The following is a 15,724-nucleotide window of genomic DNA, read 5'->3' on the forward strand; positions in this document are numbered from 1 at the left end:
CAGGTTCTAAACCTTCCATAAAGAAACATAAAAGCAGCTCTACATTCTAAAAACATTCCCATTTTTATAATATGCTATATGCATTCTTGGGAATTTAAAAAAGTTGCACATCACAATGTCACCAAATAGTAATAGCAGTAAAAATCTCAAATATCTTCAATTGTACCTAGTCCTAAAGGAAGAGTTTGAGTTCTGTGTGTGATCAATGTAGGAGATCTAACTTGCACTGTACTTGGCTTACTGGATGGGGCATGTGGGTTTGACTTTTGTGGTGATACCCTTTGTGAGGTTATACAGTAAAGAATAGGCTATGTCTGAAAGTGTGGTTCTTTGGAGTAGCAATGACCAACCTTGCACCATAAAGGTTCACAAAGACTATAAAACAATGTAAAGTACAATATCTAGTTCAGTGTAGCTAGTCATTCAGGCTGGTAATTCAGACTGTTATATTGATCTAATACTAATGCAAAACCAAAACCATGCAAAAAACGTTTGTGAATTACTACTTACTATTCACAGAATGCTCTAAAATTCAAACCAGACATTTCCAAAAGTAGCACATTGCAAATCACATTTTTGTGTAACTCTTTGATAGCAATGGAATTATCAGTAAGGTCTAGTCTTTCCATAGGTACATTACAAATAACCAGATGATTCAGACATTCTCGTTTGTTAGACCTGTGGAGATTTTTTTTTTAAACCTGCAAACAGGAAAATGGACAACTTTGTCAACTGACCAAAAATGCACCCACATCATTCATCACAAATTACAGCTGAAGCTTCCATTGCCTTCTGAGTGATTGGGTTTGTGCATTAAAAAGCACTCAAATGCTAGAAGCTGATGCTTTCTAGTACTTACAGGTTGTGCTCCATTGCAGCTGCTGGAGGCATTGCAGGTTTTTTCTCTCAGATTTTTCCAATAACAAATGTAGGTGTAGAAACACATCACACACCATATCTGCCATTGTTTGCTCAATTATTTAAAACTAAAATACAAAGTTCCCTTAAAATCATATTTGCCAAAAAATGAACTAAAACAATAATGAAATACCCACCCTAAATCCAAGAAAGCAATTAGCAGTATGAGAAAGCAGAATTAATTAACACTACTTTTCCCAAGCATCACCCTTATCAAAGCCCTTCCCCTTCCCCTTTATTTAAGCTTAAATAAAAAAAAATCATTCATTAGAATATTAGCAGCTTGAAAGACTCAGGAATCATTTTCCTTCACATGGAGCCAAGATTTGTCCATTTATACGAACAGTGGATCTTGGCAAAAGTTGTTGTAGGCAGGGGGTGAAACAGGACAAAAGATTGCCAGGACCCTGCTCCCCTTGCCGGACAGGGAGGGGGATGGGATCACATGTTGCTGCTATGGTATCTGAGAAGGGCCCAGCGTCCCTGGGCTGGTCTGTGGCAGCTGCTCCTCTCTTTCCCCTGCTCACATTGGGTGTGGCAGGAAGGTGTTCTGGGTCCCTGGGTGGCCCTTCCAGAGCCAAGCTTGTTGCCACAGGGCCCTCCCTCTCCCTCCCACCAGTTGCTGTACTGGAGGGAGCCTGTCCCCCACAGGCAGCTCTGTCAGAGCCAGGTCTGTTGCCTCAGCCCCCACCGCTCCCCCTGTAAGTGGGAGGAGATCCTGGGGCATGCCCTGGCTGCCACAGGAATGCTTCTTGTGTCTTGCTACACACCTTCCACTTGTGACTTCTGGTGGAGGGAGTGGTAGAGCTCGTGGGGCTTTGGCCAGGCTAACACTAGCACATGCCCGCTCCAGGAGCCACTCTAGGGGCACCAGGCAAAATCCCCCCTCCCTTCCATCCCTGCCCTCAGTCAAAGTCAGGGCGTAGGTGGTGGTAGTAGTAGGGTTGCCCTCCTGCTGGCACTGGACAGACCTAGCCCTATTGTGAGGGTTGGGTTCAAACCCCCTTGGGGAAAGATATGCTCAGGCTCTACAGGAATGAAGATCAGGCAAGGACCTATGGCCTGCAACTGATGCAGAGGGAGAGTCAGAAGATGATGGGAGTATCTGGGCAGGAACCAGGATCTCAGTGGGGACAGTTCACTTTGTGGATGGTGGTGAGTTGGAGAAGTCTGTTCCTCCTGGACGGGGTCTTGATCACTTTATACAGGAGATCCATGGGATGGATTCAGAGTTTGATTTTTTGAAGAGTGAGGCTCCAAATCTCATTGAGGTGGACAAGGATGATAAGATGAATGGCCCTGGGCCTATACCTCATTTCTATAACCCACCAAGAGCCCAAAAGGATAGAGTAGTAAGGTTCACCAACAGTTTGCAGATAAAGAAGGGGGGATTGCAAACCTTAGCACTCAGGGGCAAGGGTGCATCTCCCTCTAATATCCTCCTACATTGGATATGGGGTAACCTGAAAAAATCATTGGCATTGGTAGCCTGGAAAAAAGACACAGCTTATTAATGAAATGGATTTTTGGCTGATTTTCAAATACCATGCAAGGGCATGAGGTGCTACTCCTGGGCAGAGAATTTGAAGTCCATTAAAGGCTTCAAGCATCTGGTAAAGGAAAATATTACCTTAGAGGTGGCAGCAGGAATAGTTGCAGGCCCCTTCACATGCCCTCCGGTTCTGGAATTGCACATATCTCCCCAGGTGTGGTACCAAAAAAGGTAAAGGGGGAATGCAGGATCCTTGAGGATCATCAATAAATGACTATACTGACCCCCAGTAGCCCCAGTGAGCTACTCACCATTTGATGCTGTGGTAGCTATGGTGTGTGGCCCTGGGCAAATGTGGGCAATATTCGACATCAAATCTACATCCCAGTTGATTCTAGAACATCCCAGGAACTTTAACTTGCTTGGGTTACAGTTTGAAGACTGCTACTATTTAGAAAAATCCATGCTATCATAAATATAAAGGGAAGGGTAACCACCTTTCTGTATACAGTGCTATAAAATCCCTCCTGGCCAGAGGCAAAACCCTTTCACCTGTAAAGGGTTAAGAAGCTAGGATAACCTCGCTGGCACCTGACCAAAATGACCCATGAGGAGACAAATTACCTTCAAAGCTGGAGGGGCGGGGGGGGGGGACAAAGGGTCTGTCTGTCTGTGTGATGCTTTTGCCAGGAACAGAAAAGGAAGGGAGTCTTAGAACTTAGTAAGTAATCTAGCTTGATATGCATTAGATTTCTGTTTTGTTTAAATGGCTGATAAAATAGCTGTGCTGAATGGAATGTATATTCCTGTTTTTGTGTCTTTTTGTAACTTATGTTGTTGCCTAGAGGGATTCTCTATGTTTTGAATCTGATTACCCTGTACGGTATTTACCATCCTGATTTTACAGAGGTGATTCTTTTACTTTTTCTTTAATTAAACTTCTTCTTTTAAGAACCTGATTGCTTTTTCCTTGTTCTTAAGATCCAAGGGTTTGGATCTGTGTTCACCTATGCAAATTGGTGAGGATTTTTATCAAGACTTCCCTAGGAAAGGGGGTGTAGGGCTTGGGGGGGTCATTTGGGGGAGAAGACGTCTCCAAGTGGTCTCTTTCCCTATTCTTTGTTTAACACGCTTGGTGGTGGCAGCATAAGATCCAAGGGCAAAAGGTAAAATAGTTTGTACCTTGGGGAAGTTTTAACCTAAGCTGGTAAGAATAAGCTTAGGGGGTCTTTCATGCAGGTCCCCACATCTGTACCCTCGAGTTCAGAGTGGGGAAGGAACCTTGACACATGCCCATGAGGCTTTTCCATGTAATGTGCTGCTTTTGAAAGAATCAGCTCCTTATTGGGGTGAGTGATTGTGCATGAGACTGGCCTGTGTCATGCACTATTTCGATGACTTCTTATTTGCAGGAAGTTTGGGGACAGGCAACAATGAGTATATGCTTCATGCATTACAGAAGCTAGCTAAATGCCTCCAGGTTCCCCTTGCCATGAATAAAAACAAGGGGCAGTACCCAAATTTTAACATGTCTGAGCACTGAGCTGGACACAGTTTGGGATGTTTTGCGGTTACCTACAGAGAAATTAGAATTGGTCAAGGCACTGATATGGGTCTCAAAAGGGGCGAAGAAAAGTACATAGAGGGCTCTACAGGTAGTCTTGGGGCACCAAAACTTTGAATGGCAGGTGGTGGATTCTGGTTGGGTATTTTGTGCCTGTGACAGTTTGAGTCACAGAAACCTCCTTAAAAAGAAAAGGAGTACTTGTGGCACCTTAGAGACTAACAAATTTATTTGAGCATAAGTATTTTCCACTGCATGCATCCAATGAAGTGTGCTGTAGCTCACAAAAGCTTATGCTCAAATAAATTTGTTAGTCTCTAAGGTGCCACAAGTACTCCTTTTCTTTTTGCAGATACAGACTAACACAGCTGCTACTCAGAAACCTCCTTGGAACTGCCACCTGATGTGCTGAGACTACCTCTAAGCCCATTTTCCCTGGCGGCTTAGGACTTCAGTACCTTGCCTGGTTGTGCTAGACATGCTAGCCTGCTACAAACAGAGCCAGGTCTGAACCACATCCCCCAAAAGCTGCAGGTTTAACTGAAAACGGCTTTAAAAGTTCTCCTGTCTCTAACACCTGGATACCCAGTTTCCAATGGGATCCAAACCCCAAATAAATCCGTTTTACTCTATATAAAGTTTATACAGGGTAAACTCAAATTGTTCATCCTCTATAACACTGATATGCACAGCTGTTTGCTTCCCCAGGAATTAATTACTTGTTCTGGGTTAATTAATAAGTAAAAAGTGATTTTATTAAATATAAAAAGTAGGATATAAGTGGTTCCAAGTAACAACAGACAGAACAAAGTAAATTACCAAGCAGTCACCTGAGCAAGTAACATGTCTATGAATGATTCAGCTTCTTGCAGGCCACTGCCATTGTTTACATGTTAGTTTGAACATTCCCAGGAAAGTTTAGATGTGGATTGGCAACTCCCAAGATCTGTTGTTAGCTAAGTACTCCCAATTACTTGAATAACCCCTTCACACTATGTTGACCAAATCTGCCTTATGTGCTTCTTACAGCAAACACTTTAAATACAAGCATAGAACCAACGCTCATAACTTCAGATATAAAAATGATACATGCATACGAATAGGATGAATACATTCAGAAGAATATAACCTTTGCAAAGATATGTTACATGACATATGTACATATACATATTTCAGTTATGTCATATTTACATTAATAAGCATATTTCTATAAAGCATTATGGGGTGCAACGTCACACCCTCCTCCTGAACTTATTGCCAGAGAGTTGGACACTGTCCATGGCAGAGGCAGTACATGTAAAATCCCTGTTTTTCTCTGGTCACACCCCCTTTCAGTACCTTTAAACCATACGCCATTTATAGATGTTCTAGCAAGGTTTGGGGTTCCTGTTCCCCGGGTGCCTGAAAACATGCTGGGGTATAGTATTGCTAACAGAATGCAGACAGCAATATCTGTTAAAGTATAGGTGTCTTGGCATTTAGTCACCAATGACATGAGTCAGTGTGCCTCAGTTTCCCCTTACACACACAGCAGCATAGGCCTGTTTATAGGTATAAACTGAAAAGCAACATGCTTGTGGGACTGTCTTGTCACCATCCCTCCTAGCATGTACAAAAAGCTTTTTCCACAAGTCAGGTTTGTCCCACATCTTTAAAGGGTTTACCACTAGTATTAACTCCTTTGTCTTGACCCATAGATGAAGTAGCAAAAGACACAAGATTAACAGCAAATCTACACCAGAGAGGCTTTGTTCACACAATTTAGCTTGTTTAGTGTCTATGGCATTTCCCAATTCCTCTGCATACCATGGTAGGTGCTCTGATGCACATTCTTCTGCCTCTTTGGAGAAGGCTTTCAATTCAGGCATGTGTTTGAGGCTTTGGCAAGGGAAGGATGCATTGCAACTATGCCTGCCCTCGACCCGTCCCTCTGGAATTTCTTTGGGTTGGACCCCACCCCTTTGTGAAGCTTTCCAAATGCAGAGTTTTTCTTCCCCCAGCCTTGAAGAGACGCCCTTATTTTTTTACAAGGGTAGCAGGAATAACATTCTTTAATGGAGTGCTTTGGATCAGTAAAATCCCCTCGGTTACCCCACTTTCTGCCCCCAACAGGTCAGCTGGGTGGACCCTCCCCTCCAGGATATCTGACCCCCAGTCTTCCCTTAAAACCTGATTCACAGGAGAGGGGTCCGGCATTTTAGATGCAGATTTTTCACCCTCCTGGGAAAAAGCCTGCCTACAAAAATCCGTGGTCCATATTGTGAACAGTCAGCTAAGACTGCCTGGGTAATGAAACAAAAGCCCAGCCTCATTACCCAAGCAGTCTTAGCTGAGTGTTCACAATATGGATCACAGATTGGCTGTCGCAGCAAAAACAGCAGTGGATTTTAGCCCACAGCAGGCGCTGGAAATAGGGCACTGGAAAGCAAAGTGTTTCAGAGCTTACATCCGCAGCAAGGAAAAGATGGCAGGGAACAGTGAAATGTAACAACCCAAAGTGCCTGTTTGTTTCAGAGGCTACCCAGAGTGCACGCAATATTTGGATGTGAAGCACTCTGTAGTGCATTGGACCCACAAGAGGGTGGCCAGGATGGCAGCTGGATCTCCGCTGGGCTTCAGAACCAAAGCTGATTGCATCCCAGTGTTCGGCAGAAGAGTCATGCAGTGGGATCAGCTCATGCCACTCCTGCACTCACTGATGAACAACACAAACCCACCTCATGTCCTGGGGAGGATAATGTTGGACTGTACAGGAGTCAATTTAAGGGACAGAATCCAGATGTTAGCTTGATTAGGCAATCATGGGCAGGGCTGAGGTTATTATGGAGCAGCAGATCCAGTCCACATGGACCAGGCTAAAAGGAGGGCGATCACCAAGATGTTCTCGGAGAGAGGGGATTCAATGATACACCATAGGGATACCCGTTTCAACTGACCCGAATTTTTCAGGGAGGATGGTGTGCATTTGTCAGATGGAGGTGCTGACATATGGCTACAGAGTGTGAGGGAATGGATTGGGCAAGAGTTGTGATGCCAGGTGGCATGGCTGGTTGCAGGGAGTGACCAAGCTAGTAGCTGGCATCCCCTTGTGGCTGGTTTCCAATGCAGAAAAAGGAAAAATGAACAGTTTCCAGAAGTAAAAGACCTGGGATTTGGTGATGGGCCTTGGTCTCATGGGGTAGGGTGAGATTTTGTGGCTTTTGTGAGCCAAGCTCAGACCTTGTGGCCCTGGCAGGCTGAGGTCCACCTTTCTGCATCCTCTGTCACCCTCACAGAGGGCAGGGTTCTAGGAGTCAGAGATAGTTGTCCTATGGAATAGGAGAGTGCACCACAGGTAATATGGTAAGGACCCTTGTAACTCCGCACTGAAATCAATTCAGTGCCTGGTATAGGAGAGTATGGGTGATGGGCAGGTAGGTCCCCTCCTCTGTGCTAACTTTTAATAAAAGTTGTGGCTGCCGCTGAATTCCATGCATGTCTGTCCTCATTTTGCTGTTGTCTATATCAATACACTATAATCCTAAAGTGCAGTGATGTAATTTTACTGAGAATTGCACTCTTTTTAGACATAGTTTCCAAGAGCCTGTATCTTCTGGATTAACTGGCCTTTTCACATTAGGACAACATGTCTTTTGAGATAATTTTTATGCAATGTTATGTCTGCATGTATATTATACAACCCAGTAACGCTGTGCAGACCACCTAAGTCATGACACCTCATTGACTGGAGCTGCCTGGAGGACAACAATGCTATTTCACATCAACTTCCGAGATTTTGAGACTTGTTTTTGTTCGGCATTGGAATGAAATCAAAACCTGTTGAATGGTTTTGCAAAATCAGAATTGTGTCAAGATGTCCCTGTTTGCTTTGAAACCTGAGCTCTTCAAGTCAGGAAAAGAAATACATCTGCATATGTCTGTAACCTGGTGGCTAGGGCACTGGCCTGGGAGGTGAGAGATTCAAGTTCCTGCTCTGTCTGATTTAACACAGCATTTTTCACCCTTGATCACTCTGAATCAGGCAGAGCAGGAACATGACACAGGGTCTCCCACATCTCAGGCCAGTGCACTAATCACCAGCGTACAGAGTGCATAAGATCATTCTTCAAAAAAGGTTCCCGATTAAAGCTTCATCAAAACAGATACAGTTCTCAAAAAAGTTTGATTTTAGCAACACAGCATATTTCAACTAATTGAAATTTTGTCTAAAATGTTCTGACCATCTTAAATTGTGATTATAAGAATAATAGAATCATGGAAATGTAAGGCTGGAAGGGACCTTGAAAAGTCTAGTCCAACCCCATTCCACTGAGAAAGGACCAAGTGTACCTGACATGTGTTTGTCTAATCTGTTCTTAAAACTCTCCAATGACAGGGATTCCACAGCCTCCCATGGAAGCCCATTCCAGGACTTATCTATCCTAAATCTCCCTAGCTATAAATAAAGCCCATTACATCTTGACTTGAATTTCATCTTCTTCATTTCAGAACAGTTTTCTAATTTATCAAGGTCATTTTGCATTCTAATCCTGTCCTTTAAATTGCTAGTGACTCCTCTCAGTTTGGTATCATCTGCAAATTTTATAAGCCCACTCTCCACTCCGTTACTCAAGTGATTAATGACATTACAAGGCACTGAATATTGAATAGTGATCATGTTAGGCCTAGTTTCAGAGCAGCAGCCGTGTTAGTCTGTATCCGCAAAAAGAAAAGGAGTACTTGTGGCACCTTAGAGACTAACAAATTTATTTGAGCATAAGCTTTTGTGAGCTTCATCTTGCGTCAGATGGCGTGAGCTGTAGCTCACGAAAGCTTATGCTCAAATAAATATGTTAGTCTCTAAGGTGCCACAAGTCCCCCTTTTCTTTTTGTTAGGCCTAGAAATTCTAAAGTATAGTAGAAGTTATCTGGCCCTGTACCAACCGGAAGGTCTATAAACCAGCATTTTTAATCTTCATAGACAGTCCGGTTTATAGCCCAGTACGTGCAGGACGGGCAGGTTCCCTACCTGGCTCCATGTGGCCTCCTAGAAGCGGCAACATGTCCCCGCTGCTCCCAGGTGGAGGAATGGCCATGAGGGATACAGAGTGCAGGAGGGGTGTTGGGCTGGGAGTTGGGCATGGGAGGGGTATCCTGGCCAATGGGAGATGTGGAGCTAGTGCTCCGGGCGGAGTGGGGGTAGCAGGGAGCTGCCTGAGGTGAGCGCCCTCCCGAGCCAACACCCCTCACCCCTCCCATGCCCCAACCCCCTGCGACAAGTCCCCTCCCACACCTAAAGTCCCTCCCAGAGCCCATGCCCCGCACCTCTCCTCCTGCACCCCAACTCCCAGCCCCATGCCCCTCCCGCACCCAAACTCCCTCCCTCTTAGTTAACCGGCATTTTTCACTTACCAGCACCTCCCATTCCCCCATGTGCCAGATAAAAAAGCTTTTACTGTATGTTTGGGTTTTAAAAAAATATTGTTTGTTTTGGTTTAGTTTTCAATCTTTTTATTTATTTATTTTTTTTAGTTGACATGTTGCCTACAAAAAAAATGGTATTGTATTTTTACAAACTGCAAGGCAAAGAGGGCAAATAATCAAGCAAATCATGAATTGTTGGGTGTTGCACCTCTGAATAAAGGTACCGGAACATTAAGAACATAAGAATGGCCACACTGGGTAAGACCAGTGACCCATCTATCCCAGTATCCTGTCTTCCAAGAGTGGCCAATGCAAACAGCTGGATCTTTATTTACATATAATAATATTATACTCCATGTTCTTTGGCAAAATCAGAAATGTATGGAGAATTATTTTTTATTTCTTGCCTTTTATTTACAGTGACATAAGGGCCCCTATTGAGAAATGATTTACTCTTTGTATTAACTTATATATACAGGGTATCTAATATCTGAATAACAACAGACTCTGTATTTCACTTACATGTCATTGATATTCATCAACATGAGTCTTTGTACAAAACACTCTTTGGCATACACAGAAAGTGTTCCTATGCCAAAGAGAAAAAAGGCAAGGAATATCGAACGTGAAGGTGGCATGAATTAGCCAAGAGATTTGATTTATAAATTAAAAAAAAACAATTCTGATAAATCATGGACACAAATTAAATTACATCTTACATGACAAAGGAGCACTGCAGAAACTGTATCTTCAGTAGGCTGAATAATAAGTAGATCACTAAACTAAATCCACTCCACCCACATGAAAACTAAAGTGCTAGTGGAGTTAAAAAGCACTGGGGAAGTGAAATCAAGCCCACCAGTGCACAGCTAGTGACTGGGGAATTAAGCAGTCTGGTCTTTGCTTCACAGCTAAAGCACCATGTCTGATTTATTAGAAGATTGCAAGGAGGCTGGGAGAAATTTGAGGCTTTCTTATTCTCTCAGCCTCATTGTGCTAGGTGCTGAGCAAATACACATGAAGACAAATTCCCTACCCTGAAGCACGGACAGACTGATTAATTTTCCTCCAGGGCAGATTGGAGAGGCCCTGGAGGTTTTTTGCCTTCCTCTGTAGCATGGGGCATGGTTGACTTGAGGGAGGCTTCTCTGCCATGATTTAAGGACTTCAATAGCTCAGACATAGGTGAGGTTTTTCATAGGAGTGGGTGGGTGAGATTCTGTGGCCTGCGCTGTGCAGGAGGTCGGACTAGACGATCAGAATGGTCTCTTCTGACCTTAGTATCTATGAATCTATAAGACCAGGCATAGCAAGTGGACTTAACAAACAAATGGAGGGAATGGGAAGGAAGGATCAGGACAACAGTAATCAGACCTCAGAGTAGCAGCCATGTTAGTCTGTATTCGCAAAAAAGAAAAGGAGTACTTGTGGCACAAGTACTCCTTTTCTTTTTTAGTAATCAGACTACATAATTACAAAACTAGCCAAGTGCACAATTAACTGGCTTTGAGTGATCTGATTTCTTACATGATAATTTTTTTTAAAATTTACTGATGTCAGTAATGCCTATTGGCCCCTGCCTATTTGTTTATATCCCATAATCCTTTGGATTAGACCTTAGCCTATTCATGAATGGTGGAAGGGCTGCCACCAGTGCCCAAGAATGTCTAATCATTGTCATGATTACTTAAATGGCACATTCTATTTCCAAAAAGGTTTGTTCATTATTTAAATTCTGTTTTTCGGCAAGCCTGCAGTTGAAGCAGATTTGGATTTCAAAAGTATTGAACTTCAAAATGTTATAAATTCTGTGCTCGTTACAAAATGTTGTGTCAGAGCTGATCTAAAGCATATATTCTAATAAAAATTGTTCTTCAGGAACAATAAAAAATCCTGAAACTATTAGAATAAAGTACTGCAGTCAACGTTGATCTGTATTTGAATTTTCACAAAGTAACGTGGCTTGAATGTGCCATTGTACCCCAATGTTCCCAGCTGTTAGGATCAGGTGTTCCCGCTCTGTGCCTGATCCAAAGAAGAAATGAGTCTATTACAATTTTCAGCTAAAATATTTTCTCCTTTACCTCAAATTGTAGGGACTTGTTCGAGGCCCCAAATTCAAGCTCTGCACATAACCAGGAGGGATCCTCGCTGTTTTCTCAGTCAGGGCATAAAACATTTTTGCCCTCCTTCCCCAGGCAGCCGGATGAACACCAAAGACCAACGAACCAAAACATAAAATAACTACACAACCCCCCACAACCAGCCAGTCAGTGGAGCGGGGCAAATGCCTGCCAAATCACAATGGCACAACGGTACTGTGCCCCCTGGAAGCTGGCACTCAGGGCAACCACCTTACTTGCCCTGCCCTAGAACTGGCTCTCCTTATGACCAAGATGGTGGTTATTACACCATATTTAGGTAAATCTTTCAATGTAATTTCATCTTTACTTTGCAAAACAGAAGCTGAAGCTTACAAGCCCTTGCAGATTTACTCTAAAATATTTCAAATGCACTACTGCTGTGTTAAAAACTGACAGGAAAAGGAGACTATAAAACAGGATTAAGAGTTTGCTAAAAAGCATCAGTGAAAGAGTAAAACAATTAGCAAGTGGCCTTTGACATAATAGTGGGTTAATGTCTGTGACTCATAAATAGTAAAAAAATTGCCTTTCAAGAATCTGTTAATTAATATAAAAAATGTCAGGGACATGTTGTCATTGTCATATTATGCTAGTCTGATACAGCAACATGAATCTGCTCAGCTAACCAAATCATACTCCCATTAAAATCAGTGGGAGTTTCGCCATTAACTTCTTTCACATCAGGAGCTGACCCATTATGCTCATGAGAAAATGCAAAATGAATGTCTTTAGATCCTGGTAAATGAAGCTAGACCTGTAATGATAAAACCCATTCTAGAGCAGGATGGTTTTTCATCACTATGAATGCTAATCTAAATATGTCAAGCTCAAACCAACTTGATTGTTTCCTGAAATGCTTTTACAATATTTCTAACAGTAGAAGGTTTACCCAGAGTTAGGAACATTCTTAAATACTTAGGATAATTGATGAAGCTTAAGGGTTACACTTTTCTGCCCAATGTATGTGGAGAATTAGTTGCAATAGCATTATTGTAGTGAGTTGAACCTAATTCTCATGATCTGTATGAAAATTCTGGGTGGAAACCAAAATGTTTGCATTTACTTAAATGTCCATTGCATTTTGGTCTGTGATTTTCCTAGAATATAGGCCACTCCTTTCCTTCTGCTCTAGTTAGAACATAGAAGCTTTAAGGTTAGATTCATTTAAATCTAGCCAACTTGTTGTACCATGTTGCCTATCCGACCAGGCTAAGCCACAGTCAAGTTTATACATTTATTTGTTTTGTTTGAGTCTTGGTCTCAGGTGTGAAAATCTTAGAAACTGAATGGAATAACATGTATCTTCATGTGCATATCAATACCCAGAAGTCTCTTTCTTTCTTTCCCTAATATAGCTCTGTCACAACTTCTATTGCATATGAATGTTAAGAACAAAATGAAAGGTCTATTTTCATTTATTTACATAATGAAGGTCAAAATCTTCATTGTAGAGAATGGCTGGAGGGGAGGTATGACACTATCAGAATTTTACTTTGAAATTGTGCAGCAAGCTCTACTCTCTGGACCTATCCAGGTTTGCCGACCAATGTGAGGATAGAGATGGGACCATGACCACACCTCAGTTCATGCCACTCATTGAATGCTGCCTGCACTCTGCACCACCAATGTGGATGACACTGGAATAGGAATGCCAGAATGGTGAAGGCTTCTTGACTCTCTTCACATTCCCATATGCATGCAGGGTGTGATAGGGCATACTCCCCACACTGGCCCAGAGGGGGCTGAGTTAGGACAAGTGGGCCCAATCAGCCAATTAGGCTGCAAATGGGGGAGACTTAGGCTGGAGGAATAACTAGAAGGAAGCTCACCTTTGAGGCGGTGGGGCTTCCATAAAGCTAGGAGGCTGGAAATAGTGGGGGAAGACAGTACAGAAGAAGCCTGCAGTCCTACTCCTTGGGGTAAGGGAGAAGGAAGGGGAGAAGAAGCACAGTAGGAAGGAGTCCAGGGGTGAGAGCGGTAAGGTGGTGTAGATGAAGACCTTAACTGTTCACTACACTACTGGACTGGAACCCAAAGTAGAGTAAAGCCTGGGTTCCCCTACAAACCATTGCAGAGTGATGTTGTTAAGGACAGTGAATATGAAGACTGCTGGGGTCACTACTGTAGTGATGTAGTCATGGTAGCGGACGTGAGGACTGCACAACACCACTTGGACAGAAGAAACTTTGAAAAACTACCCCAGAAGGGGAATCCACTTAGTGACCTGGCCAAAGGGCTGAGTCATGAAGAGGCAAAAGCAGCTCCTGGAGCGAGAGTGGGGCTGCAGACAAAGAGAGAGAGATAGAGTGCAATCACAGGAAGGGGCTTCTGCCTCACAGAGCTAATCCCCAGAATGGCCAGGTAGAAGTGCTTCCAAGAGGTGAATAGAGCATCCTGTAACATAGGGTCACATGCAATGTCAAATTTTTTTGAGATATCTCTTTGTCTTGTGGAAGGCTGTGACCATAGTAAATGTTTTCCTACCACTTTAATTTTAGTCTTGTAGAAAATAACAAGAATGTAAGGGTTAATCCTAGATCAATGTATATTTCATATCATTTGCACAAAGATAGAATAAGCTCATGAATCATCTATAGAAGCAAAATCATTTTGGGTATGTTCTTTTTATGGCTGCAGGATATATCAAATTTACATTGCAAAACAGAATTATGATGAACAGGTAAGGATGAAAAATTTAATTCTAAAGGCATTGCCAGATATTCATTCTGATTTAGTGAATACACTATATTTCTAGCTACCAGAAATTGTTGGTGCTATAAATGTTTAATCAACTAGACATCGATGTAGATAAGCTGCCTCAGGAGAAGATAGGCTTTTCTTTCAAGTCGTGTTGTGTTTTGGAGAAAAGAAATAGAACAGTTATCCATGATAGTATTTCCAGCATTGCCACTTTTGAAACGAGTGACTAGTCAAATTTAAGGACACTGGGGATGTAGAAATTGATGCATTCTGGTATTTTCTTTGATACAGGTTTCTTTATTTACAAAGAATGTACAAAGTTAATCAGTTTCTTAGTTTACAGCCATAGCTTCTTTGGCCAGCAGACACACAAGCTTTCAGGGCAAGTCTACGCTTAAAATGCTGCATCAGCGCAGCTGCACCAGTGCAGGCTGCTACTGTAGAACTTTAATGAAGATACTCTAAGACAACAGGTGAGAGCTCCTGCATCGGAGTAGGTAGTTAATCCACCTCCCCAAAGGCAGTAGCTATGTCGGCAGGAGAAGCTCTCCCACCAACATTGCGCTGTTTACATGGACCAATCCCAACCTCCTCCTAGCTCCATTCCTTCCTCTGGAACCATTTTTTCACTCTCTTGTGCCATCCAGATTTATCTTTTTCTCATCTACCTTGTCTTGCTACCATGCATATCTCCAGAGCTCCACGGTAGGCTGCTGTGGTCCTTTCTCTAAGCAGGTTTTTTTATCCCATTCCCCCGCAACACTAATAACAATGCATAGACATGTCATCACTGGTCTCTTTTAAGAAAATAAATAACTTTTTACAGTTAAAGAAACTGAGAAATAAAAATGTCTTTTCCCAAAAATAAAACTCAGAAAAAGGAGGACAGATAAGACAGCAGCACACAGAAAAAACGGAAGCCAAACTTTTCCTTTGTTGAACTTTGTCATCGCTGAATATAAACAGAGGTACTGGATTCCTGTCTATTTTCCCCAAGAATATATGCATTTTTGAATACATTTGGAAGAGGCTCCAAACCAATACATCACTGCCAGCATTCCTCTTCCTTTGTGAAAGGAAGTCATGCCATTAAAAGCTCAGAAATGCCAGCTTAGAAAAGGTCAACACAAGGCACATTTTTGTAAACCAGCAGAACATTTTTTTCATGAATAGAGCACCTCCGCAATTAAAGAGACTAGTATTTGTCAGTGTTAAAAGCTAAAAGATCAGGATTAAAACTAGAACTACTGCTGCAGGAAACTTAAGATCAACACTGACCTTGAAAAGATTTCTGATTTTTACCTTTATCCGAAGAATTTGGATGTGCAAAACCTATCCAATTTAATATGTTTCTGTCAAGTGTTTTTTTCTGTGGGGGCTTAAATCTCAGTTCTTAAATCCATAGAATGATGACTTCAATTTCTTTCAGGAAATTCTCAGTCAGCAACATAGCTAATTCTCTATTAAATACTCTCCCATCACCCTGTGATTATTTATAATTTT

This window comes from Dermochelys coriacea, chromosome 3 (assembly GCF_009764565.3).
Source record: "Dermochelys coriacea isolate rDerCor1 chromosome 3, rDerCor1.pri.v4, whole genome shotgun sequence".
NCBI classification, from domain to species: Eukaryota; Metazoa; Chordata; order Testudines; family Dermochelyidae; genus Dermochelys; species Dermochelys coriacea.